The sequence below is a fragment of the Macaca nemestrina genome, chromosome 2 (genome assembly GCF_043159975.1).
Source record: "Macaca nemestrina isolate mMacNem1 chromosome 2, mMacNem.hap1, whole genome shotgun sequence".
Classification (NCBI taxonomy): domain Eukaryota; kingdom Metazoa; phylum Chordata; class Mammalia; order Primates; family Cercopithecidae; genus Macaca; species Macaca nemestrina.
This window is the reverse complement of record NC_092126.1, coordinates 168,034,445-168,051,839: the sequence shown is the minus strand read 5'-3', so window position 1 is coordinate 168,051,839 and position 17,395 is coordinate 168,034,445. Positions and strand designations below refer to the sequence as shown.

Sequence of the window (17,395 nt, the reverse complement as noted above, 5' to 3'; positions counted from 1 at the left end):
CTGTTTGCTCACCACATGGAGAGAGCCTTTCCAAGAAAAGAAAAAAGACACTCCTGGTAACATTTGTCCTCTAGATGTAACAATGCCTGAAGTAAGTACTATTCTTGGACTCTTAGTAATGTGTGTTGATACCCTTTTTGGCTTAAGCTTGCTTAAGTTGTATTTCTGTCATTTACAACTTAAAAGATTCATGATATATTAGCCTTTCCATGTTTGCCCCAGTCCCAGTAAAGTGACTCTCCAGGGAAGCTCCCACCCAGCTGGTCCTGACTTCTTGGCTCCTGGACATTTTCACAATATTTGTAGGATAAGAATAATATTTGTTGTCTAATGCAATGAGCATAGCATATCATCATTTCTCCCCCATTAGGTCGATAGTACATTTTCTTTTTTTGCTATTATTTATATTTTCTTTTAAGTTCTGGAATACATGTGCAGGATGTGCAGTTTTGTTACATAGATAAACGTGTGCCATGGTAAGTGTGTTGCTGCACCTATCAGCCCATCACCTAGGTATTAAGCCCAGCATGCTTTAGCTATTTTTCCTGATTCTCTCTCTCCCCTTGCTCCCCCGACCCCTGCAAAAGGCCACAGTGTGTGTTGTTCTCCTCCCTGTGTCCATGTGTTCTCATTGTTTGGCTTCCACTTATAAGTGACAACATGTGGTGTTTGGTTTTCTATTCCTTTGTTAGTTTACTGAGGATAATGGCTTCCAGCTCCATTTATGTCCCTGAAAAGGACATGATCTTGTTCCTTTTTTATGGCTGCATAGTATTCCATGGTGTATTTGTACCACATTTTCTTTATCCAGTCTATCATTGATGGACATTTGAGTTGATTCCATGTCTTTGCTATTGTGAATAGTGCTGCAATGAACATACATGTGCATGTATTTTTATAATAGAATAATTTATATTCCTTTGGTTATATACCCAGTAGTGGGATCGCTGGGTCAAATGGTATTTCTGGGTCTAGGTCTCTGAGGAATTACCGCACTGTCTTCTACAATGGTTGAACTAATTTACATTCCCACCAACAGTATAAAAGTGTTCCTATTTCTCCACAGCCTTACTAGCATCTGTTGTTTCTGGACTTTTTAATAATTGTCATTTTGACTAGTGTGAGACGGTATTTCATCATGGTTTTGATGGGCATTTCTCTAATGGTCAATGATGTTGAGCTTTTCTTCATATGTTTGTTAGCTCCGTAAATGTCTTCTTTTGAGAAGTATCTGTTCATGTCCTTTGCCTGTTCATGTACTTTTAAATGATATTGTTTGTTTGTTTGTTTCTTGTAAATTTTTTTTAAGTTCCTTATAGATTCTGGATATTAGACCTTTATCAGATGGAGAGATTGCAAAAATTTTCTCCCATTCTGGAGGTTGTCTGTTAGATCCCATTTGTCAATTTTTGCTTGACAAAAGCAACAAGCAATTGCTTTTGAAGTTTTCATCATGAAATCTTTGCCAGTGTCTATGTTCTGAATGATATTGCCTAGATTTTCTTCTAGGCTTTTATAGTTCTGGGTTTTATATTTAAGTCTTTAATCCATCATGAGTTAATTTTTGTATAAGGTGTAAAGAAGGGGTCCAGTTTCAATTTTCTGCAATGTCTAGTCATTTCTTTCAGTACCGTTTATTAAATAGGGAATTCTTTCCCCATGGCTTGATTTTGACAGGTTTGTTGAAAATCAGATGGTTATAGACGTGTGGTCTTATTTCTGAGTTCTTTATTTTGTTCCATGGGTCTATGTGTTTGTTTTTCTACCAGTACCATGCTGTTTTGGTTTCTGTAGGCTCATAATATAGATTGAAGTCAGGTAGCGTGATGCCTCTAGCGTTTCTTCCTTTTGCTTAGGATTGTCTTGGTGGTTCAGGCTCTTTTTCGGTTCCATATGAATTTTAAAGTAGTTTTTTTTCTAATTCTGTGAAGAATGTCAATGGTAATTTAATGGGAATAGCATTGAATCTATAAATTACTTTGGGCAGTATGGCCTTTATCACAATATTGATTCTTTCTTTCCATGAGCATAGAATGTTTTTCCATTTGTTTGGGTCCTCTCTGATTTCCTTGGGCAGTGGTTTGTACTTCTTGAAGAGGTCCTTCATTTCCCTTGTCAGCTATATTCCTAGTTACTTTATTCTCTTTGGAACAATTGTAAATGGGAGTTCATTCATGATTTAGTTCTCTGCTTGTCTATTGTTGGTATATAGGAATATTTACGATTTTTGCACACTGATATTTTATTTCAAGACTTTGCTGAAGTTGCTCATCAGCTTAAGAAGCTTTTTGGCTGAAAGGATGGAGTTTTGTAGATATAGGATCATGTCATCTGCAAATAGAGACAGTTTGATTTCCTTTCTTCTTATATGAATACCCTTTATTTCTTTCTCTTGCCTGATTGCTCTTGCCAGAACTTCCAATATTATGCTGAATTGGAGTGGTAAGAGAGGGCATCTTTGTCTTATGCCAGTTTTCAAGGGGAATGCTTCCAGGTTTTGCTCATTCGGTGTGATATTGGATGTGGGTTTGTTATAAATAGTTCTTATTAGTTTGAGGTATGTTCCATCAATACCTAGTTTATTGAGAGTTTTTAACATGAAGGTATTTTTAATTCTATTGAAGTCACTTTTTTGCATCTAATGAGATAATCACGTTTTTTTTCCCCCTTTTTTAAAAATCATACTTTAAGTTCTAGGGTACATGCACACAACGTACAGGTTGTTACACAGGTATACATGTGCCATGTTGGTTTGCTGCACCCATTAACTCGTCATTTACATTAGGTATTTCTCCTAATACTATCCCTCCCCCTGCTCCCCACCCCATGACAGGCCCCAGGTTGTGATGTTCCCCACCCTGTGTCCAGGTGTTCTCATGGTTCAATTCCAACCTATGAGTGAGAACATGTGGTGTTTGGTTTTCTGTCCTTTTGATAGTTTGCTGAGAATGAGGGTTTCCAGCTGCATCCATGTCCCTGCAAAGGAGATGAACTCATCCTTTTTATGACTGCATAGTATTCCATGGTGTATATGTGCCACATTTTCTTAATCCAGTCTATCATTGATGGACATTTGGGTTAGTTCCAAGTCTGCTATTGTGAATAGTGCCGCAATAAACATACGTGTGCATGTGTCTTTGTAGTAGAATGGTTTACAATCTTTTGGGTATATACCCAGTAATGGGATTGCTGGGTCAAATGGTATTTCTAGTTCTAGATCCTTGAGGAATCACCCACTGTCTTCCACAATGGTTGAACTAGTTTCATCAACAGTGCAAAGGCATTCCTCTTTCTCCACATTCTCTCCAGCATCTGTTATTTCCTGACTTTTTAATGATCACCATTCTAACTGGTGTGAGATGGTATCTCAATTTGGCTTTGATTTGCATTTCTCTGATGACCAGTGTGATGAGCATTTTTTCAAGTGTCTGTTGGCTGCATAAATGTCTTATTTTGAGGAGTGTCTGTTCATATACTTTGCCCACATTTTGATAGAGTTTTTTTTTTCTTGTAAATTTGTTTAAGTTCTTCATAGATTCTGGATATTAGCCCTTTGTCAGATGGGTGGATTGCAAAAATTTTCTCCCATTCTGGAGGTTGTCTGTTCACTCTGATGGTCATTTCTTTTGTTGTGCAGAAACTCTTTAGTTTAATTATATTCAATTTGTCTATTTTGGCTTTTGTTGTCATTTGCTTTTGGTGTTTTAGTCATGAAGTCCTTGCCCATGCCTATGTCCTGAATGGTATTGCCTAGGTTTTCTTATAGGGTTTTTTTGTGGTTTTATGTCCAACATTTAAGTCTTTAATCCATCTTGAATTAATTTTTGTATAAGGTGTAAGGAAGGGATCCAGTTTCAGCTTTCTACATATGGCTAGCCAGTTTTCCCAGCACCATTTATTAAACAGGGAATCCTTTCCCTATTGCTTGTTTTTGTCAGGTTTGTCAAAGATCAGATGGGTGTAGGTGTGTGGTCTTATTTCTGAGGCCTCTGTTCTGTTCCATTGGTCTATATCTCTGTTTTGGTACCAGTACCATGCTGTTTTGGTTACTGTAGCCTTGTAGTATAGTTTGAAGTCAGGCAGTGTGATGCCTCCAGCTTTGTTCTTTTGGCTTAGGATTGTCTTGGCAATGCTAAGACATATGAACTTTAAAGCAGTTTTTCCCAATTCTGTGAAGAAAGTCATCGGTAGCTTGATGGAGATGGCATTGAATCTATAAATTACCTTGGGCAATATAGCCATTTTTACGATATTGATTCTTGCTCACCATGAGCATGGAATGTTCTTCCATTTGTTTGTGTCCTCTTTTATTTCATTGAGCAGTGGTTTGTAGTTCTCATTGAAGAGGTCCTTCACATCCCTTGTAGTTGGATTCCTAGGTATTTTATTCTCTTTGTAGCAATTGTGACTAGGAGTTCACTCAGGATTTGGCTCTCTGTTTGCCTGTTATTGATGTATAGGAATGTTTGTGATTTTTGCACTTTGATTTTGTATCTTGAGACTTTTCTGAAGTTGCGTATCAGCTTAAGGAGATTTTGGGCTGAGATGATGGATTTTCTAAATATACCATCACATCATCTACAGACAGGGACAGTTTGACTTCCTCTTTTCCTAATTGAATACCCTTTATTTCTTTCTCTTGCCTGATTGCCCTGGCCAGAACTTCCAACACTATGTTGAGACAGGGCATCCCTCTCTTGTGCCAGTTTTCAAAGGGAATGCTTCCAGTTTTTGCCCCATTCAGAATATTGGCTATGGGTTTGTCATATATAGCTCTTATTATTTTGAGATACGTTCCATCAATACCTAGTTTATTGAGAGTTTTTAGCATGAAGGACTGTTGAATTTTGTTGAAGGCCTTTTCTGCATCTATTGAGATAATCATGTGGCTTTTGTCATTGGTTCTGTTTATGTGATGGATTACGTTTATTGATTTGCATGTGTTGAATCAGCCTTGTAACCCAGTAATAAAGCCAACTTGATTGTGGTGGATAAGCTTTTTGATGTGCTCAAATTTGGTTTGCCAGTATTTTATTGAGAATTGGATTTGGTTTGCCAGTATTTTATTGAGAATTTTTGCATTGATGTTCATCAGGGATATTGGTCTAAAATTCTCTTTTTTTGCTATGTCTCTGCTAGGCTTTGGTATCAGGATGATGCTGGCCTCATAAAATGAGTTAGGGAGGATTCCCTCTTTTTCTATTGATTGGAATAGTTTCAGAAGGAATGGTACCAGCTCCTCTTTGTACCTCTGGCAGATTCAGCTGTGAATCTGTCTGGTCTTGGCCTTTTTTTGGTTGGTAGACTATTAATTATTGCCTCAATTTCAGAACGTGTTATTGGTTTATTCAGACATTCAACTTCTTCCTGGTTTAGTCTCGGGAGGGTGTATGTGTCCAGGAATTTATCCATTTCTTATAGATTTTCTAGTTTATTTGCATAGAGGTGTTTATAGTATTCTCTGATGGTAGTTTGTATTTCTGTGGGATTGGTGGTGATATCCCCTTTATCATTTTTTATTGCTTCTATTTGATTCTTCTCTCTTGGCTTCTTTATTAGACTTGCTAGAGGTCTACCAATTTTGTTGAACTTTACAAAAAATAGCTCCTGGATTCATTGATTTTTTGAAGGGTTTTTTTGTGTCTCTATCTCCTTCAGTTCTACTCTGATCTTGGTTATTTCTTGCCTTCTGCTAGCTTTTGAATTTGTTTGCTCTTGTTTCTCTAGTTCTTTTAATTGTGACATTAGGGTGTTGATTTTAGATCTTTCTTGTTTTCTCTTGTGGGCATTTAGTGCCATAAATTTCCCTCTATACACTGTTTTAAATGTGTCCAGACATTCTGGTACTATGTGTCTTTGTTCTCACTGGTTTCAAAGAACATCTTTATTTCTGCCTTCATTTCGTTGTGTACCCAGTAGTCATTCAGGAGCAGGTTATTCAGTTTCCATGTAGTTGAGCGGTTTTGAGTGAGTTTCTTAATCCTTAGTTCTAGTTTGATTGCACTATGGTCTGAGAGACTGTTGTGATTTCTTTTGTTTTACATTTGCTGAGGAGTGCTTTACTTCCAAATATGTGGTCAATTTTGGAATAAGTGTGATATGGTGCTGAGAAGAATGTATATTCCGTTGATTTGGGTTGTAGAGTTCTGTAGATGTCTATTAGGTATGCTTGGCATAGAACTGAGTTCAAGTCCTGCATATTCTTATTAACCTTCTATCTTGTTGATCTGTTTAATATTGACAGTGGGGTGTTAAAGTCACCCATTATGATTGTGTGGGAGTCTAAGTCTCTTTGTAGGTCTCTAAGAACTTGCTTTATGAATCTGGGTGCCCCTGTATTGGGTGCATATATATTTAGGATAGTTAGCTCTTCTTGTTGAATTGATCCCTTTAGCATTATGTAATGGCCTTCTTTGTCTCTTTTGATCTTTGTTGGTTTAAATTCTGTTTTATCAGATATTAAGATTGCAACCCCTGCTTTTTTTTTCTTTCTTTCTTTCTATTTTCTTGGTAGATCTTCCTCCATCCCTTTATTTTGAGCCTATGTGTGTCTCTGCATGTGAAATGGGTCCCCTGAATACAGCACACTGATGGGTCTTGACTCTTTATCCAATTTGCCAGTCTGTGTCTTTTAATTGGGGCATTTAGCCCATTTACATTTAAGGTTAATATTGTTATGTGTGAATTTGATCTTGTCATTATTATGTTAGCTGGTTACTTTTTCCTTTAGTTGATGCAATTTCTTCCTAGCATCAATGTCTTTACAATTTGTCATGTTTTTGCAGTGGCTGGTACTGGTTGTTCCTTTCCATGTTTAGTGCTTCCTTCGGGAGCTCTTGTAAGGCAGGCATGGTGGTGACAAAATGTCTCAGCATTTGCTTGTCTGTAAAGGATTTTATTTCTCCTTCACTTATGAAGCTTAGTTTGGCTGGATATGAAATTCTGGGTTGAAAATTCTTTTCTTTAAAAATGTTGAATATTGGCCCCCACTCTCTTCTGGCTTGCAGAGTTTCTGGCAAGAGATCCACTGTTAGTCTGATGGGCTTCCATTTGTGGGCAACCTGACCTTTCTTTCTGGCTGCCCTTAACATTTTTTCCTTCATTTCAACCTTGGCAAATCTGACAATTATGTGTCTTGGGGTTTTTCTTCTCGAGGAATATCTTTATGGTATTCTCTGTATTCACTGAATTTGAATGTTGACCTGCCTTGCTAGGTTGGGGAAGTTCTCCTGGATAATATCCTGAAGAGTGTTTGCCAACTTGGTTCCATTCTCCAAGTACTTTCAAGTACACCAATCAAACATAGCTTTTGTCTTTTCACATAGTCCCATATTTCTTGGAGGGTTTGTTCATTTCGTTTCACTCTTTTTTTTTTTTTGAGATGGAGTCTCGCTCTGTCACCCAGGCTGGAGTGCAGTGTCACTATCTCGGCTCACTGGAAGCTCAACCTCCCTGGTTCATGCTATTCTCCTGCCTCAGCCTCCTGAGTAGCTGGGGCTACAGGCGCCTGTCACCATACTCGGATAATTTTTTGTGTATTTAGTGGAGACAGGGTTTCACCGTATTAGCCAGGATGGTCTTGATCTCCTGACCTCGTGATCCACCAGCCTTGGCCTCCCAAAGTGCTGGGATTACAGGCATGAGCCACCCTGCCTGGCTTCTTTTTACTCTTTTTCTCTAAACTTCTCTTCTCACTTTATTTCATTGATTTGATCTTCAATCAATGATACCCTTTCTTCCACTTGATCGAATTGGCTATTGAAGCTTGTGCATGCGTCACATACTCTTGTGCCATGGTTTTCAGCTCCATCCAATCATTTAAGGTCTTCTCTACACTGTTTATTCTAGTTAGCCATTCCTCTAATCTTTTTTCAAGGTTTTTTACCTTCTGTGTGATGGGTTCGAACATCCTCCTTTAGCTCAGAGAAGTTCGTTATTACTGACCTTCTGAAGCCCACTTTTGTCAGCTTGTCAAAGTTATTCTCCATCCAGCTTTGTTCCATTGCTGGCGAGGAGCTATGATCCTTTGGAGGAAAAGAAGTGCTTTGGTTTTTAGAATTTTGAGCTTTTCTGTTCTGGTTTCTCCCATCTTTGTGGTTTTATCTGCTTTTGGTCTTTGATGTTGGTGACCTACAGATGGGGTTTTGATGTGGATGTCTTTTTTGTTGATGTTGATGCTATTCTTTTCTGTTTGTCAGTTTTCCTTCTAACCGTCAGGTCCCTCAGCTGCAGATCTGTTGGAGTTTGTTGGGGGTCCACTCCAGACACTGCCTGGGTATCACCAGCAGAGGCTGCAGAACAGCAAATATTGCAGAACAGCAAATATCGCTGCCTGATCCTTCCTCTGGAAACTTCATCCCAGAGGAGCACCCTCCTGTATGAGGTGTCAGTCAGCCCTTACTAGGAGGTGTCTCCCAGTTAGGCTACACAGGGGTCAGGGACCCACTTGAGGAGGCAGTCTGTCCATTGTCTGAGCTTGAACACTATGTTAGGAGATCCACTGCTCTCTTCAGAGCTGTCAGACATGGACACTTAAGTCTGCAGAAGTTTCTGCTGCATTTTGTTCAGCTATACCCTGCCCCCAGAGGTGGAGTCTACAGAGGCAGCAGGTCTGGCTGAGCTGCGGTGGGTTCCACCCAGTTCGAGCTTCCCTGGCTGCTTTGTTTACCTACTCAAGCCTCAGCAATGGTGGATGTCCCTCCCCTTGCCAGGCTGCTGCCTCACAGGTGGATCTCAGACTGCTGTGCTAGCAGTGAGCAAGGCTCCGTGGGCATGGGACCTGCTGAGCCAGGAGTGTGATATAATCTTCTGGTGTGCCGTTTGCTAAAACTATTGGAAAAGTGCAGTATTGGGGCGGGAGTGTCCCATTTTTCCAGGTACCATCTGTCACGGCTTCCCTTGGCTAGGAAAGGGAAATTCCCTGACCCCTTGCACTTCCCGGGTGAGGCAATGCCTCACCCTGCTTTGGTTCACCTCCATGGGATGCACCCACTGTCCAACCAATCCCAATGAGATGAACCAGGTACCTCAGTTGGAAATGCAGAAATCACCCGTCTTCTGCATTGATCATGCTGGGAGCTGCAGACTGGAGCTGTTCCTGTTAGGCCATCTTGGAACAGACCAATCACATGGCTTTTGTCTTCAGTTCTGTTCATGTGATGTTTTATGTTTATTGGTTTGCATATGTTGAACCAGCCTTGCATCTCAGGGGTGAAGCCAACTTGGCTGTGGTAGATAAGCTTTTTGATGTGCTGCTGGATTCAGTTTGTCAGTATTTTATTGAGGATTATTGCATTGATGTTCATCAGGGTTATTAGCCTGAAGTTTTTTTGTTGTTGTATCTCTGCAAGGTTTTGGTATCATGATGATGTTGACCTCATAAAATAAGAGAGGATTCTCTTGTTTCCAAATGTTTGGAATAGTTTTGGAAGAAATGGTACCAGCTCCTCTTTGTAGTTCTGGTAGAATTCAGCTGTAAATCTGTCTGGTCCTGGGTTTGTTTGTTTGTTTTTTTTTGGTCGGTAGACTATTACTGTGTCAATTTCAGAACTTTTTATTGGTCTATTAAGGAATTCAACTTATTCCTGGTTCGGTCTTGGGAGGGTGTATGTGTCCAGGAATTTATCCATTTCTTCTGGATTTTCTAGTTTATTTGCCTAGAGGTGTTTATAGTAATATCTGATGGTAGTTTGTATTTCTGTCAGGTCGGTGGTGATATTCCCTTTATCATTTTTTGTTGTGTTTATTTGATTCTTCTCTCTTTTCTTCTTTATTAATCTAGCTAGTAGTCTATCCATATTATTAAATTTTTGAAAAAACTGCTACTAGATTCATTGATTTTTTTGAAGAGTCTTTTATATCTCTATCTCCTTCAGTTCTGCTCTCATCTTGAATATTTTTTGTCTTCTGCTAGCTTTGGGGTTTGTTTGCTCTTGGTTCTCTAGTTCTTTTAGTTGTGATGTTAGGATGCAGATTGGAGATCTTTTTAGCTTTTTGATGTGGGCATTTAGTGCAATAAATTTTCCTCTTAACACTGCTTTATCTGCATCTCAGAGATTCTGGTACATTGTTTCTTTGCTCTCATTGGTTTTGAAGAACTTCTTGATTTCTGCCTTAATTTCATGATTTACCCAGGAGATCTGTTGGAGTTTGCTGGAGGTCCACTCTAGACCCTTTTTGCCTGGGTATCACCAGCGGGTATCATTCAGGAGAAGGTTGTTTAAATTCCATGTAGTTGTGTGGTTTTGAGTGAGTTTATTAATCTTCTTCTAATTTGATTGCTCCATGGTCTGAGAGACTGTTTGTTATTATTTCAGTTCTTTTGCATTTGCTGAAGAATGTCTTACTTCCAATTACATGATCAATTTTAGAGTAAGTGCCATGTGGCACTGAGAAAAAGGTATATTCTATTGTTTTTGGGTGGAGAGTTCTGTAGATATCTGTCAAGTCCACTTGACTAAGCTGAGTTCAATCCTGAATATCTTTGTTAATTTTCTGTCTTGATGATTTGTCTACTATTGACAGTGGAGTGTTAAATCCTTCATCATTATTGTGTGGGAGTCTAAATCTCTTTGAAGGTCTCTAAGAGTTTGTTTTATGAATCTGGGTGCTCTTATATTGGGTGCATATATATTTAGGATAGTTAGCTCTTCTTGTTGAAGTCTTTACCATTATATAATGTCCTTCTTTGTCTTTTTTGATCTTTCTTGGTTTAAAATCTGTTTTGTAAGAAACTAGGATTGCAACCCCTGTTTTTTTTCTGCTTTCCATTTGCGTAGTAGACTTTCCTCCATCCCTTTATTTTGAGCCTATGTGTGTCTTTGCATGTGAGATGGGTATCTTGAACACAGCACACCAATGAGTCATGACTCTTTATCCAACTTGCCATTGTGTGTCTTTTAACTGGGGCATCTAGCCCATTTACATTTAAGTTTAATATTGTTACATGTGAATTTGATCCTGTCATCATGATGCTAGCTGGTTATTTTATAGTCTTGTTTATGTAGTTACTTCATAGTGATGTTGGTCTGTGCACTTCAGTTTGTTTTTATAGTGGCTGGTAATGCTTTTTCCTTTCTACATTTAGTGCTTCCTTCAGGAGCTCTTGCAAGGCAGGCCTGGTGGTGTGAAAGTCCCTCAACATTTGCTTGCTTGAAGAGGACTTTATTTCTCCTTCACTTATGAAGCATAGTTTGGCTGGGTATGAAATCCTGGGTTGGAAATTATTTTCTTTAAGAATGTTGAATACTGGCCCCTAATCTCTTCTGGCCTGTAGGGCTTCTATTGCAAGGTCTGCTGTTAGTCTGATGGACTTCCATTTGTAGGTGACTTGGCCTTTCTCTCTGGCTGCCCTTAACATTTTTGTTTTCATTTGACCTTGGAGAATCTGATGATTATGTGTCTTGGGGTTGATCTTCTCTTGGAGTATCTTACTGGGGTTCTCTGAGTTTCCTGAATTTGAAGGTTGACCTGCCTTGCTAGGTTGAGAAAGTTCTCCTAGATGATATCCTGCAGTATGTTTTCCAACTTGGTTCCATTTTTCCTGTCTCTTTCAGGTACCTTAATCAGTTACAGGTTCAGTCTTTTTACATAATCCCATAGTTCTTGGAGGTTTTGTTCATTCCTTTTCATTCTTTTTTCTCTAATCTTGTCTGCTTGTCTTATTTTTGCAAGATAGTCTCCAAGCTCTGATATTCTTTCCTCTGCTTGGTCTATTCGGCTATTGATACTTGTGATTGCATTGTGAAGTTCTCATGTTGTGTTTTTCAGTTCTATCAGTCATTTATATTCCTCTAATATTTTACCATGGTTCTTAACTTCTTTGCACTGGGATAGAACATACTCTGTTAGCTCATCAAAGTTCATTATTACCCACATTTTGAAGCCTACTTCTGCCAGTTCATCCATCTCAGCCTCAGCCCAATTCTGGATCCTTGCTGGAGACGTGTTGTCATCCTCTGGAAGAGAAGAGGAACTCTGGATTTTGAGTTTTCAGTGTGTTTTTTCATTGATTCTTCACACCTTCACAAGTTTATCTACCTTTGATCTTTGAGGTTGCTGACCTTTGGATGGAGTTTTCATGGGTACTTTTTTGTTGCTGGTGTTGTTTTTGTTGCTTTCTGTTTGTTTGTTTTTCTTTTAACAGTCTGGCCCTTCGTCTGTAGGGCTGCTGTGATTTGCTGGGGGGACCACTCTAGATCCTGTTTGCCTGAGTCCCTCCCACACCTGGAGGTGTCACCAGTGGAGGCTGCAAAGCAGCAAAGATGGCTGCCTGCTCCTTCCCCTGGGAGCTCCATCCCAGAGAGGCACCAGTTCGATGCCAGCAGGAATGTTGCTGTATAAGGTGTCTGGCAACCCCTGTTGGGGGATCTCACCCAGTCAGGAGGCACAAGATCAGGGACGTGCTTAATGAAGCTCTCTGGCTGCCCCTTGGTGGAGGGGGAGCTCTGCACTTAGGAGAATCCCACTTGTCTAGACTTCCTGGATTCCTCAGAGCCAGCAAGGGAAAAGACTAAGTCCACTGATCCATGAAGACTCCAGTTGTCTCTCCCCACAAGGCCTCCATCCCAGGGAGATTAGAGTTCTGTCCCTAAACCCCTGGCTGTAGTTGATGAAATTCCCAGGCCTTGTCTGATGAGGAGGGATGGGTCCTGGTACAGCTTAAAGAGGCAGTCTGACGAATCTGCCACAACAGCTGTGCTGTGCCGTGGGAAATTCCTCCTGGGGCCAAACCGCCCAGTCTCCCCAGCACTGGCAGGGGAAAATGGCCAACTGGAGCTACAGTGACGGCTGCTGTCCCTCCCATCGGGAGCTCAGTCATCTTAGGCAGCAGGCAACCACAGTGATGACAGCCACCCATCCCCCCAGGAACTGGGTAGTCTTAGGCAGTCTCTAGCCAAGCAGCTACCAAGAATCTGCACTGCTCTGTGCTTAGGACCCAAAGCCCTAGTGGCATGAGCTCACAAGGGGATCTCCTGATGCACAGGTTGCACAAATCCATGGAAAAAAACATGGTTTCCTGGGTGAGGCAGCACAATTACTCAACACCTCCCTTGGTTGGGGGTGGGAGGTCCCCTTGCCCCATTCGGCTCCTGCATGGCCCGTCACTCTACCCTGCTTTTCCCTGCTCTCCTTGGGTTGTGCCAATCTCCCAGTCAGTCCCAGTGAGAGAACCTAGATACCTTAGTTGCTGATGCAGGATTCACTCACCGTTTTCATTCTTCTCAGTGGGAGCCTCCAACTGCAGCTGATTGTCGTCCAATATTTTTTCAAGATTGAATCCACAAACTAAAAATGCTGAAGGACAGCAGCATTATGTCTACAGAAGAGGGAACATGTAGTAATATACAACTAAAGTTGGAAGAGAGGTTAGGTGTTACCAATGACAATTCTCCCCTCTCCAGACTTTCAGCACATTTTATGCTTAGAACAACAGGATAGTCTATGCAATCTAATTTTGAATCCATAGGTGTCTCTTTAAAAACTCTAAGTTTATTTTACATCAGAAGAGCATATGGTGTAAAAGTAATTATACATTTTAATGAACATGAATTCTTTCCTATTAGCAAACTATGTTGAACAAATATTTTTAAATATTTACTCTGGATATATTTATGTTATGCCACAATAGAGTGGGTGTTTAATGAAATGAAAATTGGTATGGTTTTGTTGCTTGGAGTAGAAAACACTATGTATCTATGTACATATATACACATATATGAGTATATGCATGCAGGTACCTATATAAAAATGTGTATATACATAGTATATACATGTATAATTTGATGAGATACAGAAAAATGAGATGAGAAATACAAACTTGAAAACAAAATAAAGCCATCGAAGCTTCAAGCTTCACGTCAACATTTATAACACAGAATTAAGTCTCACTTGCACTTATGTTGAATCTTTTTCAAAGGAATTAGGATACAGGAAGAGCTCATTTTACTAGAGAATTTTTAAAAATAGGGATCATTAACCAGCATCAATGATTGCCCTGGAAAGGGGTTTTATTATGTTTCTGAAGAGGCAAAGTCATGTTGTTGTTGTCCCCACCTACTTTTGCTCCTTTTCTCCAGATAACCCTTGTGAGCACTAAATTGGAGCTATCACATCATGCTGCGTGTTACTAAGTTCAAGTCTTCATCTGCTGCTTTAAAGCTATGATCTGGGTAACTTGGATGGACTCACTTCTCCAATTTATACATGCTCAATATCTGTTTCCTTTTCTTTCTTTCTTCTTCTTCTTCTTCTTCTTTTTTTTTTTTTCTGAGACAGGGTTCTGCTCTGCCACCCAGGCTGGAGTACAGTGGCATGATCATGGCTCACTGAAGTCTCAAATTCCTCGGCTCAAGTGATCATTTTGGCTCAGTCTTCTGAGTAGCTGGGGCTACAATCATACACTACCACACCCAGCTAATTTTTTCAATTCTCAGTAGAGATGAGGTCTCTCTATGTTGCTCAGGCAGGCCTCAAACTCCTGAGCTCAAGCCATTGTCCTGTCTTGGCCTCCTAAAATGCTGAGATTACAAGCATGAGCCACTACATCTGGCCTCAATTTTTGTTTTATAGGTACTCCACAGGAGCCTAGAAACTACTACTAGTTCAAGACATCATCAATTGAATCCACAAAAACCTATTAAACATTTGTACTACCTTAGATACAAGAGATAAAAGAAGATAAGATAAAGAAGTCATGGCCCTCAGGCAGGCAGACTTTGGAGGCTCTGGAAAAGGGAAAGACTGGGCAAATTGAATGCCTAATAGGGCTTGCTTTCAGTGTTGTCTACAAGGACACTTTAAAAAAGATTGTCTGAATAGAAATAAGCTGTCCCCTTGTCCATGCCCCTTATGTCAAAGGAATCACTGGAATCACCATTCCCTTATGTCAAAGGAATCCCACTGCCCCAGGGGATGAAGGTCCTTGGAGTCAGAAGCCACTAACCAGATGATCCAGCAGGAGGACTGAGGGTGCCCAGGGCAAGCACCAGCTCATGCCATCATCCTCACAGAGCCTCTGGTATGCTTGACCATTGAGTGCCAGGAGGTTAACTGTCTCCTGGACACTGGCGCAGCCTTCTCTGTCTTACTCTCCTGTGCCGGACAACTGTTCTCCAGATCTGTCACTATCTGAGGGATCCTAGGACAGACAGTCACTAGATACTTCTCCCAGCCTCTAAGTTGTGACTGAGGAACTTTACCCTTTTCACATGCCTTTCTAAGTATGCCAGAAAGTACCACTCCTTTGTTAGAGGGAGACTCCTAGCAAAAGCAGGGGCTATTATATACCTGAACATAGGAGAAGGAACACATGTTTGTTGTCCCCTACTTGAGGAAGGAATTAATCCTGAAGTCTGGGCAACAGAAGGACAATATGGACAAGAGAAGAATGCCTGTCCCGTTCAAGTTAAACTAAAGGATTTTGCCTTCTTTCCCTACCAAAGGCAGTACCCCCTTAGACCTGAGGCCCAACAAGAACTCCAAAAGAGTGTTAAGGACCTAAAAGCCCAAGGACTAGTAAAACCATGCAATAGTCCCTGCAATACTCCAATTTTAGGAGTACAGAAACCCAACGGACAGTGGAGGTTAGTGCAAGATCTCAGGATTATCAATGAGGCCATTGTCCCTCTATACCTAGCTGCACCTAAACCCTTATAACTCTGCTTTCCCAGATACCAGAGGAAGCAGAATGGTTTACAGTCCTGGACCTTAAGGATGCCTTTTTCTGCATCCCTGTACATCCCGACTGTCAATTCTTGTTTGCCTTTGAAGATCCTGTGAACTCAATGTCTCAACTCACTGGGACTGTTTTACCCCAAGGGTTCAGGCCATCTATTTGGCCTGGCATTAGCCCAAGATTGAGCCAGTTCTCATACTTGGACACTCTTGTCCTTTGGTATGTGGATGATTTACTATTAGCCTCCTGTTCAGAAACCTTGTGCCATCAAGCCACCCAAGTGCTCTTAAACTTCCTTGCTACCAGTGGCTACAAGGTTTCCAAACCAAAGGCTCAGCTCTGTTCACAGCAGTTTAAATAGTTAGGGCTAAAATTACCCAAAGGAACCAAGGCCCTCAAGGAGGAACGTTTCCAGCTTATATTGGCTTATCCTCATCCCAAAACCCTGGATACTGCCAAAGGAACCCAAAAATGCAGGAGACAATGCTAGCTATTCCTGTGAACATCTAGAGGATCTGCGCCTGCTCTTCACATAGCAACCATAAGGAAAGTAACTAGAGTCGTAGATCCCCATGGCCCTCTCTTGTCATATTTGTCTCCTTACTGTTTTCTTACCCCCTTTCACTGTCACTGCACCTCCTCCATGCTGCTGTACTACCAGTAGTTCCCCTTACCAAGAGCTTCTACGGAGAATATGGCTTCCCAGAAATATTGATGCCCCATCGTACAGGAGTTTTTCTAAAGGAAACCCCACTTTCACCCTCCATACCCATACTCTCCTGGTAAGCCTATTTAATACCACCTTCACTGGGCTCCATGAAGCCTCAGTCCCAAACCCTACTAACTGTTGGATGTGCCTCCCTCTGCACTCAGGCCATACATTTCAATCCCTGTATCTTTAATCTCCTTGTTAAGTTTGTCTCTTCCAGAATTGAAGCTGTAAGACTATAAATCGTTCTTCAAATGGAGCCCCAGATGCAGTCCATGACTAAGATCTACTGTGGTCCCCTGGACTGGTCTGCTAGCCCATGCTCCAATGTTGATGATATCAAACACACCCCTCCTGAGGAAATCTCTACTGCATGACCCCTACTATGCCCCAATACAGCAGGAGGCAGTTAGAGCAGTCATCAGCCAACCTCCCCAATAGCAATTGGGTTTTCCTGTTGAGAGGGGGAACTGACAGACAGGACTAGCTGGATTTCCTAGCCCAACTAAGAATTCCTAAGCCTAGCTGGGGACGGTGACCACACCCACCTTTAAACACGGTGCTTGTAACTCAGCTCACACCTGACCAATCAGGTTGTAAAGAGAACTCACCAAAATACCAATTAAGCTAAAAGCAGGAGGTAAAGAAATAGTCAAGTCATCTATTGCCTGAGAGCACAGGGGGAGGGACAATGATCGGGACATATAAACCCAGGCATTCAAGCTGGTGCTGGCAACCCCCTTTGGGTACTCTCCTATTGTGTGGGGGCTCTGTTTTCACTTTATTAAATCTTGCAACTGCAAAAAAAAAAAAAAAAGTAATGAAAACATATGTTAACACAAGAAACTGTACATAGCAATTTAATTTGTGATAGACTCAAACTGGAAACAGTGAGAAAGTTCAAAAAGTAAGTGGATGAATAAATTAGAGTGTACCCCAAAAACAGAAGGTATTCTGCAATAGAAAGGTATAAACTAATGGTACATTAAACAACATGAATGAATCTCCAA

The 17,395-nt window shown here is 40.7% G+C and overlaps 1 pseudogene; it reads left to right on the top strand.

Moving 5' to 3' along the window:
• Positions 1-13,293: 13,293 nt before the first annotated feature.
• Positions 13,294-16,798, top strand: LOC139361626 (uncharacterized; annotated as a pseudogene).
• The last annotated feature ends 597 nt before the right edge of the window (positions 16,799-17,395 follow it).